The 27,790-nt window shown below is 41.1% G+C and overlaps 1 protein-coding gene across 7 annotated transcripts in view; it reads left to right on the top strand.

Moving 5' to 3' along the window:
• Positions 1-8,464: 8,464 nt before the first annotated feature.
• The window catches only part of B3GALNT1 (beta-1,3-N-acetylgalactosaminyltransferase 1 (globoside blood group)), a 48,526-nt gene continuing 29,200 nt past the window's right edge, over positions 8,465-27,790 (top strand). For 5 of the 7 annotated variants that reach the window (XM_049867582.1, XM_049867578.1, XM_049867579.1 and 2 more), the window contains exons 1-2: positions 8,989-9,079; positions 10,214-10,312. The gene's annotated coding sequence lies outside the window, so the exon portion shown is untranslated. Of the gene's footprint in view, positions 8,608-8,741; positions 8,832-8,988; positions 9,080-10,213; positions 10,313-27,790 lie in introns of those variants that run through there. The other 2 variants (XM_049867583.1, XM_049867581.1) reach the window with 2 other exon arrangements.

Consider the following 27,790-nt stretch of genomic DNA (forward strand, 5'->3'; position numbering starts at 1 on the left):
AAGAACACATACTTTTGTGGTTACGAGGCGGGGAGGGAGGGAGGGTGGGAGAGGGTTTTTTACTGATTAGTTAGTAGATAAGAACTACTTTAGGTGAAGGGAAGGACAATACTCAATACACAGAAGATCAGCTCAAACGGACTGGACCAAAAGCAAAGAAGTTTCCCAGAGAAACTGAATGCTTCAAAGGTCAGTGAAGCAAGGGTGGGGGTTTGGGGACTATGGCTTAAGGGGACTTCTAAGTCAATTGGCAAAATAATACTATTATGAAAACATTCTGCATCCTACTTTGAAATGTGGTATCTGGGGTCTTAAATGCTACCAAGTGGCCATCTAAGATGCATCAATTGGTCTCAACCCACCTGGATCAAAGGAGAATGAAGAACACCAAGGTCACACGACAACTATGAGCCCAAGAGACAGAAAGGGCCACATGAACCAGAGACTTACATCATCCTGAGACCAGAAGAACTAGATGGTGTCCGGCTACAACCGATGACTGCCCTGACAGGGAGCACAACAGAGAACCCCTGAGGGAGCAGGAGATCAGTGGGATGCAGACCCCAAATTCTCATAAAAAGACCAGACTTAATGGTCTGACTGATACTAGAGGAATCCTGGCGGTCATGGTCCCCAAACCTTCTGTTGGCCCAGGACAGGAACCATTCCCGAAGACAACTCATCAGACATGGAAGGGACTGGACAATGGGTTGGAGAGAGATGTTGATGAAGAGTGAGCTACTTGTATCAGGTGGACACTTGAGACTGTGTTGGCATCTCCTGTCTGGAGGGGAGATGGGAGGGTAGAGAGGGTTAGAAACTGGCAAAATTGTTACGAAAGGAGAGACCGGAAGGGCTGACTCATTAGGGGGAGAGTAAGTGGGAGTATGGAGTAAGGTGTATATAAGCTTATACGTGACAGACTGACTTGATTTGTAAATGTTCACTTAAAGCGCAATAAAAATTATTAAAAAAAAAAAAAGATCATGGAAGAAAAAGAAAGGGCAATGCTTGGAGCCCAAATACATGGCATAAACAGAATACAAATATTACTAACAGTGCACAAACACCAGAAGAGAAATTAGACAACTGGGAGCTCCTAAAGTTTAAACACTTATGCTCATCAAAAGACTTCACCAAAAGAGTAAAAAGGCAACCTACAAACTGGGAAAAAAATCTGGCTACAACAAATACGATCAGTGTCTAATCTCTAAAATCTACAAGATACTGTAAAACCTCAACAATTAAAAGACAAATAACCCAATTAAAAATTGGGCTAAGGATATGGACAGGCACTTCACCAAAGAAGACATTCAGGTGGCTACCAGATACATGAGGAAATGCTCACAATCATCAGCCATTACAGAAATGCAAATCAAAACTACAACGAGATACCATCTCACCCCAACAAGGCTAGCACTAATTCAAAAATCACAAAATAATAAATGTTGGAGAGGTTGTGGAGAGACCGGAACAATCATACACTGCTGGTGGGAAAGTGAAAAGTACAACTACTTTGGAAAAGGATTTGGTGCTTCCTTAAAAAGCTAGAAATAGAAGCACCATACAATCCAGCAAACCCACTCTCCTTGGAATGTATCCTAAAGAAAGAAGAGCCTTCACAAGAACAGATACATGCACACCCATGTTCACTGCAGCACTGTTCACAATAGCAAAAACATGGAAACAACCTAGGTGCCCATCCATGGACAAATGGATAAACAAATTATGGTTTACCAGTGGAATACTATGCAACGATAAAGAACAATGATGGATCCTTGAAACATTTCATAACATGGATGATTCTGGAAGGCATTATGCTGAGTGAAATTAGTCAGTCGCAAAAGGACAAATATTGTATGAGACCACTCTTATAAGAACTCGAGAAAAGGTTTAAACACACAAGAAAACATCCTTTGATGGTTATGAGGGTAGGTAGGGAGGGAGGGGGTATTTGCTAAATAAATAGTAGATAAGAATTATCTTAGGTGACATGACGGGAAGGACAACACACAGTATAGGGGCAGTCAGCACAACTGGACTAAACCAAAAGCTAAGAAGCTTCCTGAATACAACCAAACACTTCAAGGGACTGAGTAGCAGGTGTGGGAGTCTGGGGACTATGGTTTCAGGGGACATTTAAGTCAATTGGCATAACAAAGTTTATTAAGAAAATGTTCTGCATCCTGCTTTGGTGAGGGGCATCTAGGGTCTTAAAAGCTAGCAAGCTGCCATCTAATTTACATCAATTGGTCCCAACCCACACAGAGCAAAGGAAAATGAAGAACACCAAAGACACAAGGAAAATATTAGCCCAAGAGAACAGAAAGGACCATACAAACCAGAGACTCCACCAGCCTGACACCAGAAGAACTAGATGGTGCCCAGCTACCACCAACAACAGCCCTGACAGGGAACACAATGAGGGTTCCTGACAAGAGCAGGAGAAAAGTGGGGTGCAGAACTCAAATTCTACTAAAAAGACCAGACTTAATAGTCTGACTGAGGCCGGACTCTCTGTTAGCCCAGAACTAAAACCATCCCCAAACCCAACTCTTCAGACAAAGATTAGACCGGATTATAAGACATAAAGTGAAACTCGTGAAGACAGTGCTTCTTAGCTCAAATAGATAACAACAACAAATAGATACATAAGACTAAATGGGCAGCTTCTGTCTGGAGGCAAGATAAGAAGGTAAAAAGTTATTGAATGGACATGGGAAATCTAGGGTGGAAAGGAGAAATGTGCTGTCATATTATAGGGAGAGCAACAAGGTTCACAAAACAATGTGCACATAAATTTTTGTATGAGAAACTAACTTGAACTGCAAACTTGCACTTAAAGCACAATAAAAAAAAAAAAGAGAAAGAAGGCTTAAGCATACTAATAATTGTGAGGATGGTGTAGGACTGGGCAATGTTTCATTGTGTTATACATAAGGTTGCCATGAGTTGGAGCTGACTCCGTCACAGTCAACAACAACAAATCTCAGTAAGGCCATTCAATTAAATTCTACACAGTATCTATTGAAGATATATTATAGCAAGCAGAGTGGTAGGTCTTGGTCTTTTCCCTCACGGAGTTGATAATCTCACAACAGAGACCCTACCTGTAAACAAGTACTGAGGGAAGTAAATGAGTGCTCACAGAATTATAAACAACAGGCTGGGGTAGTGTAAACAGTATAAACAATACAGAAAAAAACCTGCCATCAGAGATCATAAATTCAAAGTTTTATGACTCAATTTGAAGTTATTTGAGTAAGGCTCTGAAAACCAATCTAATATTGAGGTCATCATCAGTGCCAATCCTCCCTCACGTTAGAAATCTCCCACTTAATTTGGCCAGCCCTTGAATCTGGGCCGGATTTGTGATTTGCTTTGATTCATAGAATGTGGCATAGGTGACCTTGCATGATTCCCAAGGCTACACCTGAAGAAGTCTTAAGACTTCCATCTTTACACTTTTGGATACTGCCACAGACAAACAAACTATCCTACTGGATGATGAAAAGCCTCATGGAGGACAGCAGTGGTGACAGCCAGCACCAACTACCTGACATGTGAGTGAAGCCATCTTGGACCTTCAGCTCAGCAAACTCTTTAGTTCAGGGGTCAGCAAACTATAGCCTGTGGGCCACATCTGGCCCTTGGCCTATTTTTGTAGTGCCTTTGAAGAAGGCTAAGAATGGCCTTTACATTATTTAAAGTTTTTATTAAATAAATAAATAACAAAGAAGAATCTGTGACAGAGAAAAAGTCTAAAATATTTGCTATCTGGCCCTTTGTGAGTGAGCCCAGAAAAAAACAGAGAGGAACTACCCAACCAACCCTCAGAATTGGGAGAAATAATAAATTGCTACTATTCTAAACCACTAAACTTTTAGAGGGTTTACTATGCAGCAATAGATAACCAAACTACAAGCTGATAAGTGCTACACAAAGAACAAGGAGACTGACTCAAAGGAAATGATCTCTTAACAGTTTTGGAGCTTTTTATGCCCATTCATTTCACTTAGGAGAATTTTTTACCCCCCAATCTGCTGTCCATGGCTCTGTTTCCCATTCTGGGAACGTTTTGGGCACACATACCTGCTAGTTATTCAAAGGACATTTGAAACACTTCAAAAATGGGTACTGCAATATAACTTTCCTAAAATAACTCATAAAATATAATACCAGCAACTTGTAAAATATGGTAACAACATCCTAAAGCATGCTTCCAGAAGAACGAACAGATATGTCTTAGACAAAGTACACCCAGAATGTTCCTTAGACGTGAGGATGGCGAGACTTTCTCTCGTTTACTTTGGACATGTTATCAGGAGGGACCAGTCCCTAGGGAAGGACATCATGCTTGGTGTCTTAGGCTTGGTTTTTCAAAGAAGCAAAACCAGTGAAGCTGGTCTGAGGCTGGCAAGTCCCAAATCCGTAGGCCAGTTGTCAGGCTGGAGGCTTCTTCTGACTCATGGTTGCAGGGGATGACAACTCCAATATAGGTAGGTCAAACGGCAGGCTGCTGACTCATCCCAAGAACCAGAGGTCAGGGGATGATGAGTCAGATGCAGGATCCAGAGAGAGGGCAAGATTTGCCAGGACATCATATATTAGATGCAAGCCACACCCCAAGGAAACACCCCTTTCACCTGATTGCTGCTCACATCAGATCACAAAATGGAGAATAATTACATAATATCTGCCAAACTACTGAGAATCATGACCTAGCCAAGTTGACATATAACATCAACCAATCACACTTGGTAAAGGGCCAGCAAAAAAGAGGAAGACCCTCAAAGAGATGGACTGTCATAGTGGCTATAACAATGGGCTCAAACATACCTACTATTGTGAGGATGGCACTGGACTGGGCAACATTTCCTTTTGTTATTCATAAGATAGCTGTGAGTCACAACTAACCTGACACCAGGTAGCAGTTGTTGTTGTTGTTTTTTTTTTTCTATGTTAATCTATTTGCAATGGAACCTGCCTGACTTCTTTTACTTAGTGAGGTAAACTGTCAGCCACGGTGAAGTACGGCTGTGGTAAAGGTATCAGCAGGGCAGCAATCACTTTACCCTCTGCAAAGGACAGAGCTACCCGCCAGGGCTGGACCCAGGAAAAGAATCACGGCCACAATTTAGATTTGGATATTTATACAGTGCTGACCAAGTCCTGAACTTAGACTGGTACTATCTAAACATAACTTTGTTGCACATTCATTTTGATCCCTTATTCTTTTCCGTTTTGCAGAAAAAAGCCTTTAATAAAGGAAGAAATAGTTGAATAAAGGAATCTGTTTTAAAAAAAAAAAGAAGAGAAAATGGTGGACAATGTTTATAGTCTTGATATAAAATGTGTCAGTCAAAATTGGGCATCGGTTATTGTCATAGATTGAATTGTGGCCCTTAAACTATATGTTGGAATCTTAATCCTTATTCCTGAGGATGTAATCCTGTTTGGAAATAGGGGTTTCTTTGTTATGCTAATGAGGCCATACCAGTGTAGGGTGTGTCCTAAACCTAATTATTTCTGAGTTATAAAAAGAGGAGATGAAACACAGATTCCAGAACATACTGGGGAAGACAGATGCCATGTGAGGATCACCAAGAACCAAGGAATGCAAGGGGCTACATACAATAAAAGGAATTGAGGAAGCCAAGACCCTGATTTGGACTTTTAGCACCTAGAACTATGAGAAAATAAACTGCCATTCTTTAAAGCCACCAACTTGTGGTATTTGTGTTATAGCAGCACTAGCTAAGACAGAGGTTGTGGCTAGGATTGGGTAGTGATTAACTATACGATCCAGATCCAACTGCTTTTGAGCAAAGGACCAGTATGATCAATACTACATACGTTGAGTTTGCATTTGGCCTAGAGGGTGTGGTAGCTCCTTTCCAAAGATGCTCCCCCACCGCTACCACCACCATGAGCCTCACCTAGTGATCACACTTTTGCTTCGTTCCCTCCCCTGGAATCTTGAATGAATCTTGCTTTTGACTAATAGAATGTGGCAAAATGATGCTACATAGCTTCGGAGGCTAGCTTCTGCTTGAAGCTTATGACCTGGTCTATAAGAATGATGGCTCCGATGAAATTCAAGCCAACTGGCAGGGGCAAGAGTAGAAATTAATTTGCTGATGCAAACGAAAACCATCAATAAGATCCACTAACTTGGAATGACTTCCTGAAAACTTTCCATTTTCTGAGGTGTAAGAATATAGGCTGTTTGTTTAAAACACTGTGGAATTGATGATGCCATCAAGAGTTGTCTTGTGGTCACTGTTATACAGAGTAAACTGTATATGCTGGATATGGCTCTTCAGCAGCACTTATGAGCTTAAATGAATGAGCTCATGCCCGTAGATATTTATGATCTATAAGTCAGAGACCAGATGACAACAGGCAGAGATTACACATAGTATTACACATTCTCCATTTATTTCTGTTATTAGAAAGGATCTGGGAGCTTAGACCAGGTATGCCCACCTAAATATAGTAAACTCCTGCCTTTTGTCAAATCTTCTTAAAATGAACCCCACAAAACCCTGTATAAAGCATCTCTGCTTTTACCAGAATTACCCACAGGAACTGGAAAGTGGCCCAAACTCCACAGAGATAGGGTTTTAGTGCTCAATTCACCACATGCTATGAAGCATCTATCCCTAGGTGCATCTGAAGTGGAAGGTGCCAGAATGATCCAGGTGATTATGCCACATATCTGGGTGATGGATTTGCCTTTCAAGACTCACAACTGCTATCTTAATACCTTACACCGAAAGCTTACAGCCACCCAGTGGAGTAGAAGGGACAACTGATCAAAACTGATAGTGATTTTTTAAAAAGATGTCAATCATCCCTCAGAGACAGTAACACTGGTCTGTTTACAATGTCACTCCCTACCACATCCTCCTACCCCTTTATAATGCTTACTACCATCAGAAATTATCTTGCCAACTTTTTTATCTCCCTCTAGGAATATAAATCTTGCGGGGTCCTCGTCTACCTTGTATGCTGCTCTGTCCCTGATGAAATGCTTTCATAGACTGATTTCCATACTCATCCATTCCCATTGCTGTTGAGTTAATTCTGACTCATAGCAACACTATAGGACAGAGTAGAACTGCCCCATAGGGTTTCCAAGGCTGTAATTTTTACAGAAGCAGACTGTCTGTCATACCTTTCTCCGAGGAGCAGCTGGTGGGTTCCAACCACTGACCTTTGGGTTAGCAGCCAAGTACTTAACCACTGTGCCATATACCCAAGGACTGCCATATTAGCCCATACTTTATCCTTTGGGGACACTTGACCTTGAGTGGCATCTTGTGGGAGAGTCACTGTTTATCCATTTGTACACTGGTCTTGTGTAGGTTGTGTCTTCCTTGAGGGGATCTAAGACTTTTACCTCTAAAGTGTTCCAAAGTATCACCCCCATAGTTACAGTTAACCACAAAAAGAAACAATGGACTTTTTTAATAGAGAAGCCTGGAGAACACGGCCTTAACCTACTGATCATTAATTCTGGGACAACCTAATGTTATCAGCTTAATATTACGTGTTTCCTGATGGAAAATACCATGAAGAGCACAACATCATATGAAAGATTCTTGCCATCTAATCAAGCCTCTAAACCTTCCTTCCAGTTTACAAGAAAAGCAGGAGCTAGAGGAAAAGTTAAATGACACCAGGAGAAAAAACAAACAAAACTGGACAAATCCTGAATGTGGAACACTCTACCAGATAACTTGCCTAGACTCTTCAAAAAAGGACTATTCATTAAGAGAGACAATAGACATAACAAATGCAATGCATGAATCCTGATTGCATCATCTTCCTACAAAACCAATATGTGAGACTTTTTTTTTTAACAATTAGGGAAATTTGAATATGGGCTAGATGCTAAGTGATATTAAGTTATTACTTTATTTCTTTTGTGTGATAAGAGTTTTGTGGTTGTGTAGAAAAATGTCTATTCTTAGGATATGCAGGAGATATGTATTTAGGAGAGAGAGAAGGCAATTATGGCAAATAACACTGAATCTTGGAAGAATGTATACGGGTGTTCTTTGAACTATTATTTCAACTGTTCACATTTTCGCAGATAACTGGCCATAATGGGAACTGTTTTCAGATAGCACTATTCCAGGGGCACCAAGAGAGAAGTACTATTTCTGATTAATTCAACTATCTGCACCCAAAGACCATGTCTAAAGGCCACTCCATCCCTCCGAAGGAGCTCTGGATGGTGACGACGGGGAGCAGGGGAAGGCGACAGACCTTTGAACTTTCCAGACTAGAGTTTTGAGGGGACTTCCCCAAGAGTACAAGACTCCCTGGAACTCCCGTTAACGCACCAGACGATTGTAACCCGACATGTCTCGTCCTTCATTCCCCTTCCAAGGGAGCGCGGTTTCCTATTACTAGCCCTGTGTGGATTTCAACAAGTAAATTCCCTCAGGACTGACTCGGGGTAGTGCAAATTACGCAGCTTCGAAACGTGGCCAGCGGACAAAGGGGGGACGCGTTTCTAAACAGAAATTTTAGCCCAGGTTTGCTACCAACCTCCAGAAAGCTGCCTAACCTCTTCCAGCCTTAACTGTGAAATGGGTAGGACAACATTACTGTGCTTGGTTTGCAAGGTGTTGCCGATCGAAATGGCGCGCGAAGACAAGCAAGCATAAGGCTATCCATGCGGGGCCGCGCTCGCTGGGGGTGCAGGGCCGTGCCGGCAGGCGGGCGAGCAAGCGAGGTCTGCGCGCGCCCGGCCGTGCGTGCGGCTGCGGGGAGGCTGCGTGTGCGCGCAGGCAGGAGTACAGTCCGCGGCGCGGTAGGTGAGTGTGAGGTGGGGGCGTTGGGGCGGGCCTGAAGGCCGCCAAGATCCGGGGCTGTAGGGCGGATCAGCCCGGAATCTGCCTCTCCAAGCTCGCGTCCTCCTCCGGGACGCCGAGGCCGGGGCGGCGGGCTGTGGAGGGGAGGCACCGCCCACTCCTTCGGCCCTTTCTGGAGCGCGGCTGGGGTTGTGCTGGCAGCCGCCGCGCCCTGGGCTCTGGCCTCGGCGACCAGCAGTTGCCTGGCTCCGGTGAGCGCAGGGGAAAGGGCCGGGGACCGTGGGCTACGCCGAGGAGCCCCGAGGCGCGTGGTGGGCCCAGGCCGCAGCTTCGGGGACCACGGCGCCCGCCCTGCTCGTGGGGGTAGTCCCTGCCTCTCAGTTCCCTGGCGCCGTTCTGGCCTCCACCAAACCAGGGGAGCGGTCCGGGGGGCGCGTTTGTCGCGGTGGTGGGGGAGAGGACGGTGTTTCGGTGTTGGTGGACCACCACCAGGCCTGGGGCGAATGCATTCCCGAGGCACCAGGGAAGATGGGCCTGGGAACCGAATTGTGGGAGTGTTCTCTATGGAGTGGGCGAATCGGGCAGAGAGAGGGGGAAACCCAGAGAAGTTAGGGGTACATGATTTGTAAGATCTTAACGAGCATACAGTGCATTTTAAAATAAATATTAAAGGTACAATGGAGTCTTACTTTTCCAAGCAGTAAGGAATGATGCCAACAGCAAGCACGGGTGATCATTCCAATCTGTGTTCCTTCCGCTCCTCAACGCTGTAATGAGAGGGAGGTTAGCAGCCAGAGATGGTTTTGTTTCCTGTGTTTATTTTGCACAGAGTGCTAGCATTTAGGTGAGTGCCTTGTCAGAAAGAGCTACTACCAAGGAACAAATTACCAAACCCCCTTTTTTTTTTTTTGGTTGTTTTCGGTGGCAAGGAAGGTTTGAATTTGCAGTCTTCAACTGTGAACGAGGTTGTGTTTTAGCTTCCCCCAGGCGGCTTAGACAGATGCAGGCAGCTGAGTTTGCTCTCTCAGAATGTATTGATGCCTGATAAAAGTGCAAATTCTTAAACTTATATCAGTCTGGAGAAGCAAGCTATTTAAACCTAAGAGAGAAGAGTTGATGATTTTTTTTTTCTCGTGGGCTAGAAAGTTCATTTAAATGAATGACCGTAGGGTAACTGCAGCTCTCAGTGGCCACATATAATTCCATATGAGATAGGTGAGGTGAGTTGAGGACAAGGAAGGAGAAGAGAGGATCAAGGCTTTCCAAATATGAAAAGTTTTGATAAAATAACTTGCTCTTGCTTGCTAGGTATAGAACCTTGAATTTTAATTTTTTTTTTGTTTTACATTATAACTCAGATATTCTCTTTCTGTTCTTCTGTACAGTAGTTCACAGCAAACCTGAGTGTTTAATAAAAGCATGGAATACAGAAAACAACAACAAAAAATTCAGTCTGTGCTTTAATCTCATCTGAAATTTTACAGGTAAATTCATCTTATTATTTATTTGTTATTTTAAAATTATCCTAATTGGTTAAAAATTCATACAGTAGTATCCGTTATAAGATTTAAGTGTTATCTGCTTAGTTAAAAATTTTGTCTAGTATATTTCTTTCCACAAAGGTTTTGAGGAGGTGCAAGAATTAAACTTTATTAAACCATTCTGGATAATAAGTTTATTTTTATAAATTGAATTATTATTATAATACCTTGGTACTTTAGGAAAATTTCATAGCAGTATATACTTAATGTGGTGGTCATATTCAGTTTCAGGTCCAGACTCAATTCTCATTACCCTAAGAAAATGCTCCAGTGGATATTTTCTTATCTGTTCTTTATCCTTTGTATGATTTGCCTTCTCTCTCTGCCTAACCTCCCTCCCACTCTATTCTGCCGACTGTATAGGTAGAACCTCACTTTAAGAAATGTCTGTATCCCTTTCACGATTATATAACCCGGGCCAAATATGCTTTCTGAGGCAGCTCTAACAGATATTATTATCACTGCCTATCTTGTGGCCTGCTCCTTCTCGAAACCACACAGTCCAGCCTTGTTTGAGGTCACACATGTTTGCGGTCAAACAGGATTCTCTTAAATGACCTTGTATAACAAATGCATTCAGTCCTTACTGTGCACTGAGCAGCAGACTCTTTAGCAAACATTTTTTATGAACAATAGTTTTATTTCAATAAAAATTACATACTGTAAATTTTGATTTGCATTTGGCACCACGGCTTTTGACACATCATGAATTAGAGGGGAGGGGAGGGAAGGGCATTAGCTAGAAGCATGGTGATGGGGAGAGCGACTCTAGGTGACGTGGAGATGAAGCCACAGACGAGCTCTAGAAGCCAAGAAGCTGCAGGATGGAAATTTTGGCTAAGGAGATAGCCTGTGTTCCTAGAAACTGAGAAATTAATGAATAAAAACCAGAAAGCTGGAGTAGATTATCAATGTTTCCCATCCCATGTGCATCTGACCCTGAACATGGGTATCTAATCAGTAAGCTAAGATCTTTTGTTGTCAGCCTATGGTATCCACAGCCTAGTTAATATTTAATAGCCCTGCCTACCCTCTAGGAGCTATTTCAGGTAGGTACCATGTTACCAGCACTAAAACCAAAAAAAAACTAAAGTCCTTGCCATCAAGTCAGTTCTGACTCATGACAGCCCCATGTGTTACAGCATAGAACTGCTCCATAGGGTTTTCTTGGTTGTACCGTATTTTTATGCAAATAATGCACGCCTTTTAGGTATGTTTGCCATCCGTGCCCTCCCCCGCGGAGTATTTTCGTCAGCACTCTGCTAATTTTTTTATGCAACATTTAAAAAAAATTGGCATAGCAGCACTTATGAAAAGACCTGTCTGGAGGAGGGCACAGTTGGCAAACAAACTAGAAGGCTCCTGTTAGAGAAACACAGTAATCTTTATGGGAGCAGATTGCCGGCCTTCCACTGTGCTGGGTGGGTTCGAACCACCAAACTTTGGGTCAGTAGTCGAGTGTAAACCATGACAAAAAAAAGGGTCAAATCACCTTATGCCTCTTATCTGAAACTATATTTGACTACTGTTTTGGTAGCAAACTGTTTTTAAGGCTGGAGTTACCAGTTTCAGATCTAAGAAAAATTGTCATTGACTCATGTCTTAGTATTAAAGAGTTCCCTTTTCTAGACTGATAAAAATTCTCTCATTTGAACTTTTACCAGGCATCATCACTTCCTGAGAGCTCTCTGCCGTGGATTCCAACCACTAATTTGAGCTGGGAGGTCTCTTTCCATCTTCTCCAAGTGCGCTGTACTTGTGATGTACTTGGAGCTGTGAACCCTTCTGTATGCCTTACGTTGAGCGTCAGCTCCTTGAAGGCAGGGCTTGTTGGTCTTCTTCACCGCTGCAGCCCCAGCCTCTAACAAAGGTTCAACTTATCCAATGAGTGAATGAAATACCCTTACATAACTAAAGAGAAAGATATCGATGACTTAGGTCAACAGATAAGGATGATAAAGATCTGTAATATTCCTAATCTACGGTAACAATGCGAAAGAAATGTTAACTGGAGCAGCTTCCACCGTCCCCTTCCTGCAGTGGATGAAGTTGTTAGTAAAGAAACAGTCAGAAAGCACAGCTTTCTGGTCAACCTTGCTGCTGTTCTGCCTGAATTGTGTGAACTTTGCTCAGCTCTAGTTTTCCCAGCTTCCCAGACCTGTCCATCCTGTTGCTTTTCCCACAGGCTGCTCCCTCACATGGCGCTCTCTGAGACTTCTAACCCGGAATGCAGAGATACAAATAAAAAAAACCAAACCCAGTGCCGTCAAGTCGATTCTGACTTATAGCGACCCTACAGGACAGAGTAGAACTGCCCCACAGAGTTCCCAAGGAGCGCCTGGCGGATTCAAACTGCCGATCCTTTGGTTAGCAGCCGTAGCACTTAAGCACTACGCCACCAGGGTTTCTGAATGCAGAGATATGTCCAGTTAATTCCACTTTGCTCCCTGCCTAGGATTCTCAGGAGACTGGGATTGTATCTGAGGCTGAGCTCTCCCATGCACTGTGTTTTGGTCTCAGGAGACTGTGGATTGGGTTGAGGCTGAGCTGTCCCATGGGCACTGTATTTTGGTTTCAGGAGGCTGTGGATAGGATTGAGGCTGAGCTCTCTCATGGGCACTGTATTCTGGTCTCAGGAAGCTGAGTTTACCCATAGGCACTGTGCTCTGGTCTCAGGAGGCTATGGGATTGGATCTTAGGCTGAGCTCTCCCATGGGCACTGTGCTGTGGTTTCAGGAGTCTGTGGGATTGGGTCTGAGACTGAGCTCTTCCATGAGCACTGTGCAGTGGTCTTAGGAGGCTATGGATTGGGTCTGAGGCTGAGCTCTCCCTTGGGCACTGTGTTCTTATCTCAGGAAGCTGTGGATTGTGTTGAGGCTGAGCTCTCCCATGGGTACTGTGCTCTGGTCTCAGGAGGCTGAGCTCTCTCATGTGTGTTGTATTCTGGTAAGAGGAACAGAACATTTGGAATAAAAGGCCTGAGTTTGGATTCCAGGCTAGAAATTTTGAGCAGGTCTTTGAAAAATGATGGTAATACCCATTTTATGATGTTGTGAAATGTGCTTTGTAAATTGTCCCAGAAATGCTTTAGACTTAAGTCTAAAAGTCCTCTTTCTCTTGTATATATTAAAAAAAAAAAAAAAAAACCTTAAAATTGCAGTATATTGCAAAGTACTAAGAATGTTTTGGTTGGGTTCATGTGTACATATGACAGAAGCAAAAAAGAAAATGGCAGCTGAATATTCTTTCTCCAGTCATGCTGCTGTTTCTTCCTTTTTTTTTTTTTGCTCTTCATTTTTCTCATCCCAAAACCCTATATGTTACAGCCCAAGAAGTCTGTGAAAGATTCCTATGTATAACAATTTTTTCCCCCAAGAAACTATTTTGTTTGCAAACAGTAAGTAACTAGTAGTCATTGAGTTGATTCCAATTCATGGTAACTACATGTATGTCAGATTAAAACTGTGCTCCATAGGATTTTCAATGGCTGAGTTTTTTGGAAGTAGATTGCCAGGCCTTTCTTCCAGGGTGCTTCTGGGAGTACTTAAACTTCCAACCTTTTAATTAGCACCCGAGTATTTAATGGTTTGCACCACCCAGGGACTCTCAAACAATATATAGTATGTTTTATTTAAGTATGTGTTTAAGAACCCAGAAGTCTTCCCCTTCAGTACACTGAGGCAAGAGGCTTCCATTTTAATAAGACTTGAATGAAAGAAATTCACTCATACATCTTAGAATACTCCTGGAGGTGGTACTTACGGAGTCAGCAGGGGACTCAAGGGCAAAATTTGGAGATGGTAACGTGGTATTATGTATTTATACTCATTGTGTGTGTTTTTTCTTTTTTCTGGGTGTACAAAAAGGAGCCATGGTGATGCAGTGGTTAAGAGTTTGGCTGCTAACTAAAAGGTCAGCAGTTTGAAGCCACCAGTGCTCCTTGGAAACGCTATGGGGCAGTCCTACTATGTGCTGTAGGGTCGCTATGAGTCGGATTGACTCGACGGCAGTGAGTTTGGTTTATATAAAACTGTATAACAGCCTTAGTTGTGCTTGATGTGGGTTTCGTTTTTTAAACTCAGTGAGTCTTTAGATTTGTTCTTAAAAATTGAACAATTTTAAAATTTATGGAAAAATTAAACCTTTTCTATATATTAAATGTTTAATTTCATAAATAACAAAGTCATGGAATCTTGGAGTTGGGAGGATCCCTAGAAGTTAACTAGAATAACTTAGAACTCAATAAGAAATTAAATTGCACAACATTTATGACAGTAGCTTGGGGCTTTCCATTGATAAGGAACAGCCCGTTCTAGTAATCAATATCAAACTCTCCCACTAATTTTTATTTTTGGGTTCCCATTTGCCTTCTGGCTAACACAAAGTGTTCAGAATGTTTGAAAGTGTTTATCATGGCTTTATTTTCCACAGTTTATTTCTCTAGCTCTTTCCGCCAGTCCTTGGGGGAGATGGTAAAACTTCTTGAAGTGGGTCACCCTCCTCTGATTTAAATCCATGTTATCAATGACCCTTTTAAAATGGAACACATGTGGATATGGGATTATGAACTCTTTTGCCCAGACATTTTTTCTGTTTTTTGAACCCAAGAGTGTATTAGGGTTTTTGTAGGGCGTATGTGTGAGAAGGAGCACGTTATAGCATTAACTTGTAGAATTTCCATTAGCATTGTCATTTTGTCATTCAGCAAGTACTTAGGGCTTGCTTTCTGTGTGCCAGGCACTGTGCTAGGAGCTGGTATGCAGCAGTGAGCAGAACCGAACTGGTCTGTGATGATGGAGCTAAATGGGATTGGAGAGCTCTCCTGGCCCAACCCCTTACTATTTTGATAAGAAAAAACTAACTCCCCAAATCCAGTGTCTTGCTTAAGATCCCTGAGCTGTTGGGATGAGAGAATCTATACCTCCTGATTGCCCAGTTACTCCTTTGTATCCCCACCCTTCCTCATCTTGAACTCATACTCAACTAAAACCATAGGTCTTTCTAAATGGTCCCTGATCCTGCTCTAAGGGAGCTGTGGTGGCACAGTGGTTAAAGTGCTCGTCTGCTAACTGAAGGATCAGTGGTTTGAACCCACCAGCCACTCCATGGGAGAAAGATGTGATGGTCTACTTTCGTAAAGGATTCACAGCCTTGGAAACCCTATGGGGGCAGTTCTCCACTGTCCTACCGGATTGCTGAGTTGGAATCAGCTTGATGGCAATGGGTTTCATTTTTTTTGTGAGATCCTGCTCTAAGGAGCCCTGGTGGCACAGACAGTTAAGCACTCAGTTACTAACCGAAAGGTTGGTGGTTCAAACGCACCCTGCAGCTCTGTAGGAAAAAGACCTGGCAATCTACTCCATAAAGATTATAGCCTAGAAAACCCTATGGGGCAGTTCTGCTCTGTCACATGAAGTTGCTGTGAGTTGAAATTGACCTGAAGGCACCTAACAACAGTGACAGCAAGAACAGTCGTGCTCTTGTGCAGTTGGTTTTTTGATGCCTGATACAGGACAATAAGTTCATTCTGTCAGATTTTATCTTGTTTTAGCCATATTCTAACCTGTTGAAAACTTTTTGGATCATAATTGTATCTCCTAATGAATTTGTTGTTTTCCCTGCTTTTCTTGTCTACAAAATTGAATAAGTGTGTATTTATCTTTATTACCCATTGCCGCTGAGTTGATTCCGACTTACAGTAACCTTATAGACAGAGTAGAACTGCCCCATAGTTTCCAAGGCTGTAAATCTTTATGGAAGCCTACTGCTACATCTTTCTCCCTCAGAGAAGCTGGTGGGTTTGAACCTTCAACCTTTTGATTAGCCGCCAAACACTTAACCACTGCACCACCAGGACTCTTATCTTTAATAAGAAATATTAAACAGGAAAAAACTAAAGATATGCCTGTGATTCAACCCTAGAGGTTTTCTCCCAGGTTGATGAAAGATGTTCTAATTAACTTTAAAACACAGACGTGAGGGTAGGCCTGTGACTGTTTGGTGAACACTGTATTCTCAGAATCCATCACAAGCCCAAGAAATGTGTGTTAAGCAAATGACTGCATGAAAAATACACTGGGTATGATTGATCAGCCAGTTTTTTTTAATAGACTTTATTTTCAGAGCAGTTTTAGGTTAACAGAAAAATTAAGCAGAAATTACAGACTTCCCATATACCCCCTTTCTCTCTTCCCCAGTTTCTCCTCATACTAACGTTTTATATTAGTATAAAATATTTGATACAATTGATAAACCAATATTGAAATATTATTATTAACTGATGTCCATAGTTTATATTAGGGTTTACTCTTTGTGATGTATAGTCCTATGGGTTTTGGCAAATGCATATTATCTTGTGTTCACCATTACAGTGTTAGGTATAATAGTTTCATTGCCTTAAAAAATGCCAGTGCTTCACCTGTTTATCCCTTCCTGAGCCCCTGGAATCACTGATCTTTTTGCTGTTTATAGTTTTCTCTTTTCCAGAATGTCATATAGTTGGAATCATATAATATGTAGCTTTTTCAGACTGCCTTCTTTCACTTACCAGTATGGCTTTAAAGTTCTTCCATGTCTTTACATAGCTTGATAGCTTATTTCTTTACATTGTTCAATAACACTCCATTGATTGTTTTTCCATTCATCTGTTGAAAAACATCTTAGTTGATTCCAATTTTTGGCTGTTATGAATAAAGCTGCTGTAAACATTCATGTGCAGGTTTTTTACGGACTTAATGTTTTCATCTCATTTTGGATAAATACCTAAGATCGTAATTGCTGGATCATTTAGTAAGCCTATATTTGGCTTTGTCAGAAACTTCCAGTCTGTCTTCTAAAGTAGCTGTACCAGCTACTTCACCAGCATTTTGTGTTGTCAGTGTTTTGATTTTTAGCCATTCTAGTAGGTGCATATGGGCTCAAGCATGACAGCAATTGTGAGGATGGTACAGGACCAGGCAGCGTTTTGTTCTTTTGTACATAGGGTCACTATGAGTTGGAACCTCTTCAACAGCACCTAACAACAACAATAGGTGTGTAGTGGTATCTTTTTGTTTTAATTTTCAATTTCTTAATGAAATATGTTGAACATCTTTTCATATGCTTTTTGCTGTTTGTATAGCTTCTTTGGTGAAGTGTCTATTCAGATCTTTTGCTCATTTTTTAATAAGGTTGTTTTCTTATTTTTGAGTTTTATGAGTTCTCTATATATTTTGGATACAAGTCCTTTATCAGGTATGTTTTATAAATATTTTCTACCAATTCGTGGCTTGTGTTTTTATTCTCTTAACAGTGTCTTTCTCAGAGCAGAAGTTTTTAATGAAATCCAATTTTTTCTTTTATGATCATGCTTTTTGTCTTGTGTCTAAAAAGTCATCACCAAACCCAAGGTCACCCCAATTTTCTCCTTTGTTATCTTCAAGAAGATGTGTAATTTTGAGTCTTAGATTTAGGTCTGTGATCCATTTTGAGTTCATTTTTTGTGAAAAATGTAAGGTCAGTATCTAAATCCTTTTTTTTTTGCACGTGGATGTCTAATTGTTCCAGCACCATTTGTTTAAAAAACTATCCTTTGTCCATTACATTATCTTGACCCTTTGTCTACTACTTGTCATATTTCCTCATCATTATCACACTGTCTTGATCACTGTAGCTTTATAGTAAGTCTTGAAGCCAGTATCAATACTCCAACTCTGTTTGATCAGCCAATTTTGAAGCCACCTAACCACTGTCACTGAACTCAGATTTTGGTGTTGTGTTCACAGGGACCTTTCAGTGTCCTGCCCACTTCACAAAAGCTTAATTCCTGCGTGTTATCTAAGGCTTTCTTTATTCTTCTGGTCTAAACCAAACCAAACCAAACCCGTTGCCATCGAGTAGATTCCGACTCATAGCAACCCTATAGGACAGAGTAGAACTGCCCCATATGGTTTCCAGGGAACACCTGGTGGATTCGAACTGCTGACCTTTTTGGTTAGCAGCCATAGCTCTTAACCACTGTGCTACAAGGGTTTCCTCTTCTGGTCTAGGAACTAGAAAATGAGGATAAGTCAATGAAGCACTCTTAGTGAACCTGTAATGGCTTCTGATGGTGCTTGATTTTGTATCTGAGTGTTCACTAATGTTTACAAAAGCTCAGAAATTTATTCAGGGTTATTTGGAATATAAAATTTTTAACATCATTCCCTTCAGCAATTCCTTTATTGCTAAGCGTGTCACTTGGAAGACTGGTTTAAAAAAGTGTCTAGAGGAAAATTTGGAAGAGCTGTGGTGGTACAGTGGTTAAGAACTCAGCTGCTAACCAAAATGTCAACAGTTCAGATCCACCAGCCACTCCTTGAAAACCCCATGGGGCTGTTCTATTCTGTCCTATAGGGTAGCTGTGAGTCGGAATTGACTTGAGGACAATGGGTTTAAGCATAATTTGCAGAGATTGAATGGTGTTTGCTTTTAGGATTTCCCTTTGTTTAAAATTTCTGGTTTAGCTTTAACTTTTCATTCCTGAAGAAGAATAGAGGTGCTGCACTACATGGAGGAAAGTGTGAAGAGGCCAGCAACATAAAAACAACTTAAGAAGGAGACTTTGTAGTGCAGTGGTTACAGATTCCTGTAGGGGATGAGATACCTGAATTCCCTGGATTCACAGCCCTGCTCTACCCTGACTAATGGGCAGGCTTCTAAATTTCAGTCCCCTTTGGCACTAGTTTTTTTTTTATAATAATGGTACCTATCTTATAAGGTGGTTTTACTCATTAAACAAATGAAATACGAAAAATGTGTATTACAGTGCCAGGACAGAGCAGATTTACCATAAACATTATCGATTGCTAAAATAATGGAAGGAGAGTGTTAAAAAGTTGTATAAAGTAGAAAGCAAGTTTTTTTTTTTTAATGTAAAGCTTCGTTTGCCCTGATATAGTAAAACATATTTCATTTTTAAGCATTATTAAATTAGTGTTATGGATTCGTGTCCTCGAAAATAATGTGTTGCGAATCCTAACCTTCTATGCCTGTGGTTATAATCCCATTTGGGAATGGGTTGTCTTTGTTATGTTAATGAGGCAGGATTAATGTAGGTTATATCTTGAGTCAGTCTCTTTTGAGATATAAAAGAGATTAAACACAAGCTAGAAGCAGAGATGGGGGAAGAGAAATGCCAAGACACAAGGAAATCTCCAAGGAACTAGGAAGCAGAAGCTAAAGAGACAAGGACCTTCCTCCAGAGCCAACAGAGAGAGCCTTCTCCTAGAGCCGGCACCCTGAATTTGGGCTTCTAATTCTCTAAACTGTGAGAAAATAAATTTCTGTTTGTTAAAATCATCCACTGTGGTATTTCTGTTACAGCGCACTAGATAACTAAGACAGGCAGATAGAGCAATTTCTCTTCACTCATTCAATAAATAACATTTGATTCTCTATAATATATTCAAACGTGTACCCCAAAGTAAGAGAAAAAATGAGAACCATGTCAAATATGTGCAACCCTTAAATAATGTAGCCTGATGCCATTTGAATATCTTTCTCTTCAATTTGAAAAGGTTAATGTACTTTATAGTTCTGCAGCAGCTAGAAGTCCCTACTGTAGGACTTTTGACAGTGCAAATCTTGCATAGAGAACAAAAAGTATTGTTCAGATGTAGCAAAGAGTTTTAGGACTCCAGGGGTGGGAGGAAGGGTTATGGCAGAGCGGGGCATGTGTGTGGAGGAGGAACTAAAAAAGTACATTTTAGCACTGTCGACCTCTGCAGGTAGTTCCTGTGGGCTTCTCTCTGCAGGGCAGCAGAACATCCAGAACTTGAAGGTCTAGAGGAAACAACCCTTGGACTCTACAAGAAGGCTTACTGATTTGGAGGGAGAAGGGGGATAGACTAGGATTTATTTGCACGTTTGAGTTGTATAGCTTGTAGAGTCATATAATGAGCCATTTGGGACCTAACAGCAAGATTGGTAAATGTAATGGATGTGAAGAAGAGCACATAGTGTGGACTCTAATAATAATAAGAGTATTATCTATTTAGCGCCTGCCGTGTGTGCAGACCCATCCTAAATGTTAAGTGTATATTATTTCATTTAGTCCTCATGGTGAGCCCACACAAAAAAACAAAAACCTAACCCTCTGCTGTTAAATCAGTTCCTACTCATAGCGACCCTATAGGACAGAGTAGAACTGCCCTGTAGGGTTTCCAAGGTTGTAAATCTTTACAGAAGTAGTCTGCCACATCTTTCTCCCTCCAAGTGTTGGTGGGTTTGATCTGTCAGCCATTAACAGCTGAGTGCTTTAATCACTGTGCCACCAGGACTCCTTGTAAGCCCACAAGGAAAGATATCATTGCTAGCATTTTATAATGAGGTAACTGAAGCTTAAAAAGGTTAAGTCATTTGCCCAAGTGGGTACGCAGTGTTTCTCAAACTTTAATATGTGCACCAATCACCTGGAGATCTTGATAAAATGCAGTTTCTGATTTAGTAGGTCTGGGGTGGGGCCTGAGACTCCATATTTCTCATTAGCTCTCATAGTAGTGTGCTGATAAAACACACTATTCATAGTGAAGACCTGGAGCTGCTCAACTGTACCCGGCCTGAGGGCACATTGGAATTACCTGGGGAGCTTTACAAGCTACTATTACCTGGGTCCTACCCTCAGAAACTCTGGTTTAGTTGGTCCTGGAGTGCAGTCTGGCTCTCCAAATAAAGCAAACCTGTTGCTGCCCAGTCAATTCCAAATCATGGCGACCCCTTTTGTAGAACTGTGCTTCATAGGGTTTTCAGTGATTAATCTTTATGGCCAGGCCTTTCTTTTGTGGTGTTGCTAAGTGGGTTCAAACCACCAACCTTTGGTTAGTAGTTGAGAGCAAACCATTTGAGCCACCCAGGGACTTGTTCAAGCTTTCCTGGAGATTACAGTATGGAACAAAGTTTGAGAACCACTGGATTACTGAAGAAAGAAGATAGAAAAGAAAAGTAGTGGTCAGATGTCATGGTTTGTTTTGTTTCTAAAACAATCAGGATGTGGTTAAAAACAAAGCAGTGTTGGCTTGTAAAATAATTAGGTGTTTAGGAATCTAACTGAATGGTAGAGTTTTATGTGTGGTTTATGAATTAATGTGTTTAGTGTGAGAGAGTATTACTAAGGAAATTTTCCTCAAGGATGTGTATTAATATGCACATTTCTTTTTCCCGTAGTAAATAGGATGTGATTAATATGTGTAATTATGACTTGCATTGAATTTAATATGCATAGGACCTTAATTTAGGATTATATCTTCAGGCAATTTGGATTTCCATCTCTTCAGTACTATTTCTTTTATATAGAAGAAAAATCATAATGTTGCACAACTGGTAAGAGCTTAGTAATTATCTTTAAAAATTAGCACCTTTTTTCTCTTTAGATGACCCTGAATCTAGCATGCTTAGGCTTGGAATTTAGTTAAAAAAAATTTTTTTTTCTTGTCTTGGCCTTTTAATACATGCATGATCCAGAGTGAGGGTAGCCTATTAGAATAAGGCTGAAGAAAATAAGCATAATAAAACAGAAATTCAGGATTATTTTTGGACTAAATTTATTCTTGAGAACATTTTCTTAATATATTAAATGGATTAAAAAAACATTTGCCATAGAGTCGATTCCAATGTGTCATGAGAATTGTGCACCATTGGGTTTTCAGTGACTGATGTATCTTTTTTATAATATTTTATTGTTTTTTATTTTTTTTAATTTTTATCATGCTTTAAATGACTTTATTTTGTTTTTGAAGAAAGTTTACACAACAAATTAGGTTCCCATTTAACAATTCCTGTACATAGTGTTCAGTGACATTGGTTACATTTTTCATAATGTGTTAAGGTTTTCATTTCCATTCTGACTGTTCTGTTTCCATTAATCTAGCTTCCCTGCCCCTCCCTGCCCCTTCTCATCTTTGCTTTAGGGTAAATGTTGACCATTTGGTGTCATATAGATGATTTTTTAAATAGGCACCATCCTCATGGGTGACACTATTTATTTTACTAGCCCATTTGTTATTTAGCTGAAAGGTGACCTTCGAGTATGATTTCAGTACAAAGTTTAAAAGGTATCTCAGGGTGAGGTCTTGGGGGTTCCTCTAGTCTCTGCCAGTCCAGTAATTCTGGCTTTTTTAAAGAATTTGAGTTTTATTCTACATTTTTCTCCCATTCTATCCAGGTCCATCTATTGTGACCCTGGTAAGAATGGCTGTTACTGGTAGCGGGGAACCATCTAGTTCTTCCGGTCTCAGGACAGATGAGTCGTGACTCATGTGGGCTCTTGGTCCTGTAGATTAGTTCCTTTTTTGAGTCTTCAGTTTCCTTGTTTCTCTTTTGCCCAGATGAGTAGAGACCAATAGTGGTATCTTAGATGGCCACACACAAGCTTTTAAGACCCCAGACACTACTTACCAAACTAGGATGTATAACATAAACTTTATGAACTATGTTATGCCAATTCACCGAGTTGTCCTCTGAGATTATGGTCCTAAGTCTTCAAGCCCACTAAACCAATTCCATGAGCTGTTTGGTTATGTCTAGGAAGTGTCCATAACTGTGCTCCCTATGTGCTTTATTATGTATCTGAATACATATGCATCACACACATACATGTATATACATATCCCTACAGATACATCTTCAGTGCAGCTTGGACTTCTTCAGTATCATTGGTTCCTGATCATATGCTACCTCTTGAAATGGTTGAACACTGACCATTTAAAGAGGTAGCATATGATCAGGAACCAGTGGTACTGAAGGAAGAAGCCCAAGCTGCACTGAAGGCATTGGTGAAAAACAAGGCTCCAGGAACTGATGGAATATCATTTGAGATGTTTCAACAAACATATGCAGTGCTGGCAGTGCTTACTCATCTATGCCAAGAAATATGGAAGACAGCTTCCTGGCCAACTGACTGGAAGAGATCCATATTTATGTCTGTTCTCAAGAAAGGTGATCCAATCGAATGCAGAAATTATCAAACAAAGTCATTAATATCACATGCAAGTAAAATTTTGCTGAAGATCATTCAGAAGTGGCTGCAGCAGTGTATCTACAGGGAACTACCAGCAATTCAGGCCAGTTTCAGATGAGGACATAGAACCAGGGATATCATTGCTGATGTCACATGGATCCTGGCCGAAAGCAGAGAATACTGGAAGGATGTTTGTTGTTGTTAGGTGCCATTGAGTCGGTTCCGACTCATAGCGACCCTATGTACAACAGAATGAAACACTGCCCGGTCCTGAGCCATCCTTATAATCGTTGTTATGCTTGAGCTCATTGTTGCAGCCACTGTGTCAATCCACCTCGTTGAGGGTCTTCCTCTTTTCTGCTGACCCTGTACTTTGCCAACCATGATGTCCTTCTCCAGAAACTGATCCCTCCTGACAACGTGTCCAAAGTATGTAAAACGCAGTCTCACCATCCTTGCTTCTAATGAGCATTCTGGTTGTACTTCTTCTAAGGCAGATTTGTTCGTTCTTTTGGCAGTCCATGGTATATTCAATATTATTCACCAGCACCGCAATTCAAACGTGTCAGTTCTCCTTCGGTCTTCCTTATTCATTGTCCAGCTTTCACATGCATATGATGTGATTGAAAATACCATGGCTTGGGTCAGGCATACCTTAGTCTTCAAGGTGACATCATTGGTCTTCAACACTTTAAAGAGGTCCTTTGCAGAGATTTACCCAGTACAATGCGTCTTTTGATTTCTTGACTGCTGCTTCCATGGCTGTTGATTGTGGATCCAAGTAAAATGAAATCCCTGACAACTTCAGTCTTTTCTGTGTCTATCAGGATGTTCCTTATTGGTCCAGTTGTGAGGATTTTTGTTTTCTTCATGGTGAGGTGCAGCCCATACTGAAGGTTCTGTTCTTTGATCTTTATTAGTAAGTGCTTCAAGTCCTTTTCACTTTCAGCAAGCAAGGTTGTATCATCTGCATAACGCAGGTTGTTAATGAATCTTTCTCCAGCCCTGATGCCCTGTTCTTCATGTAGCCCAGCTCCTCGTATTATTTGCTCAGCATACAGATTGAATAGGTATAGTGAAAGAATACAACCCTTATGCACACCTCTCCTGATGTTAAACCAGTCAGTCCAAACAACTGCCTCTTGATCTATGTAAAGTTTCCTCATGAGCACAATTAAGTGTTCTGGAATTCCCATTCTTCGCAATGTTATCCATAATTTGTTATGATCCACACAGTCGAAAGCCTTTGCATAGGCAATAAAACACAGGTAAACACCTTCTGGTATTCTCTGCTTTCAGCCAGGATCCATCTGACATTGGCAATGATATCCCTGGATCCACATCCTCTTCTGAAACTGGCCTGAATTTCTGGCAGTTCCCTGTCAATATACTGCGGCAGCCGATTTTGTTTGATCTTCAGCAAAATTTTGCTTGCGTGTGATATTAATGATAAAAAAAAAGATATTGTTCTATAATTTCTACATTTGGTTGGATCACCTTTATTGGGAATAGGCATAAATATGGATCTTTTCCAGTCAGTTTGCCAGGAAGCTATCTTCCATATTTCTTGCCGTAGACGAGTAAGCACCTCCAGCACTGCATCCATTTGTTGAAACATCTCAATTGATATTCCATCAATTCCTGGAACCTTGTTTTTCACCAGTGCCTTCAGGTTGAAAGTCGACATTCTTTTTGGTGTAATGACTCTGTGTATCCCTTCCATCTTCTTTTGATGCTTCCTGCGTTGTTTAATATTTTCCCCATAGAATCCTTCACTATTGCAACTCGAGGCTTGCATTTATTCTTCAGTTTTTTCAGCTTGAGAAATGTCGAGCGTGTTCTTCCCTTTTGGTTTTCCATCTCCAGCTCTTTGCACATGTTATTATAATGCTTTACTTTGTCTTCTCGAGCCGCCCTTTGAAATCTTCTGTTCCGTTCTTTTACTTCATCAATTCTTCCTTTTGCTATAGCTGCTCGATGTTTGTGAGCAAGTTTCAGAGTCTCCTCTGCAATCCATCTTGGTCTTTTCTTTCTTTCCTTTCTTTTCAACGACCCCTTCTTCATGTATGAGCTGCCTCCTCAAAGTAGAGTCGACCATAATCATGTGTATGGAGTAAAGCTTTCAGGACCCTCATTTGCTGATGTGGCATGACTCAAAATGAGAACAAACAGCTGCAAACATCCTTTAATAATCAGAACCTGGAATGTATGAAGTATGAATCTAGGAAAATTGGAAATCATCAAAAATGAAATGGAACGCATAAACATCGATATCCTAGGCATTAGTGAGCTGAAATGGACTGGTATTGGCCATTTTGAATTGGACAGTCATATAGTCTACTGTGCTGGGAATGACAACTTGAAGAGGAATGGCGTTGCATTCATCATCAAAAAGAACATTTCAAGATCTATCCTGAAGTACAATGCTGTCAGTGATGGGATAATATCCATATGCCTACAAGAAAGACCACAATACGACTATTATTCAAATATATGCACCAACCACTAAGGCCAAAGATGAGGAAACGGAAGATTTTTATCTGCTGCTACAGTCTGAAATTAATCAAACAAGCAATCAGGATGCATAGATAATTATTGGTGACTGGAATGCGAAAGTCAGAAACAAACAAGAAGGATCTGTAGTTGGAAAATATGGCCTTGGTGATAGAAACAATGCCGGAGATCGAATGACAACTTTGCAAGACCAACGACTTCTTCACTGCAAATACCTTCTTTCACCAACATAAACGGTGACTATACACATGGACCTCGCCAGATGGAACACATAGAAATCAAGTTGACTACATCTGTGGATAGAGACGATGGAAAAGCTCAATATCGTCAGTCAGAACAAGAACAAGGCCAGGGGCCGACTGTGGAACAGACCATCAATTGCTCATATGCAAGTTCAAGCTGAAACTGAAGAAAAAGAGACCAAGTCCACGAGAGCCAAAATATGACCTGGAGTATATTCCACCTGAATTTAGAGACCATCTGAAGAATAGAAGGATGTTTACCTGTGTTTTATTGACTATGCAGAGGCATTTGACTGTGTGGATCATAACAAATTATGGATAATATTACAAAGAGGGGAAATTCCAGAAAGAGCCTATACCTCATAAAGAGCCTATACCTAGATAAAGAGGCAGTTGTTTGGACAGAACAAGGGGATACTGATTGGTTTAAAGTCAGGAAAGGTGTGTATCAGGGTTGTATCCTCTCACCATACCTATTCAATCTGTATGCTGAGCAGATAACCCAAGAAGCTGGACTATGTCAAGAAGAACGGGGCATCAGGATTGTAGCAGCACTCATTAACAACCTGCATTATGCAGATGACACAACCCTGCTTGCTGAAAGTGAAAAGGACTTGAAGCACTTACTAATGAAGATCAAAGAACAGAGCCTTCAGTATGGGTTGCACCTCAACATGAAGAAAACAAAAATCCTCACAACTGGACCAATAAGGAACATCATGATAAACATAGAAAAGACTGAAGTTGTCAAGGATTTCATTTTACTTGGATCCACAATCAACAGCCATGGAAGCAGCAGTCAAGAAATGGAAAGACGCACTGGATTGGGAAAATCTGCTGCAAAGGACCTCTTTAAAGTGTTGAAGAGCAAAGATGTCACCTTGAAGACAAGGTGCAGCTGAATCAAGCCATGGTATTTTCAATCACATCATATGCATGTGAAAGCTGGACAATGAATAAGGAAGACCGAAGGAGAATTGACGCCTTTGAATTGTGGTGTTGGCAAAGAATATTGAATATACCATGGACTGCCAAGAGAACAAACAAATCTGTCTTAGAAGTACAACCAGAATGCTCCTTAGAACCAAGGATGGTGAGACTGCATCTTACATACTGTCATGGATTGAACTATGTCCCTCCAAAAATGTGTGTATCAACTTGGTTAGGCCATGATTCCCAGTATTGTGTGGTTGTCTTCCATTTTGTGACTGTAATTTTATCCTGAGAGGATTAGAGTGGGATTGTAACACCACCGTTACCCAGGTCACCTCCCTGATCCAAAGTAAAGGGAGTTTCCCTGGGGTGTGGCCTGCACCAAGTTTTATCTCTCAAGAGATAAAAGGAAAGGGAAGCAAGCAGAGAGTTGGGGACCTCATACCACCAAGAAAGCAGCACCAGGAGCAGAGTGCATCCTTTGGACCCAGGGTCCCTGCGCCTGAGAAGCTCCTTAACCATGGGAATATTGAGGACAAGGACCTTCCTCCAGAGCCCACAGAGAGAGAAAGCCTTCCCCTGGAACCGACACCCTGAATTTGGGCTTGTAACCTACTAGACAGTGAGAAAATAAATTTCTCTTTGTTAAAGTCATGCACTTGTGGTACTTCTGTTATAGCAGCACTAGTTAACCAAGACACATACTTAGGACAAGTTGTCAGGAGGGATCAGTCCCTGGAGAAGGACATCATGCTTGGC

Source organism: Elephas maximus, chromosome 23 (genome assembly GCF_024166365.1).
Source record: "Elephas maximus indicus isolate mEleMax1 chromosome 23, mEleMax1 primary haplotype, whole genome shotgun sequence".
Classification (NCBI taxonomy): domain Eukaryota; kingdom Metazoa; phylum Chordata; class Mammalia; order Proboscidea; family Elephantidae; genus Elephas; species Elephas maximus.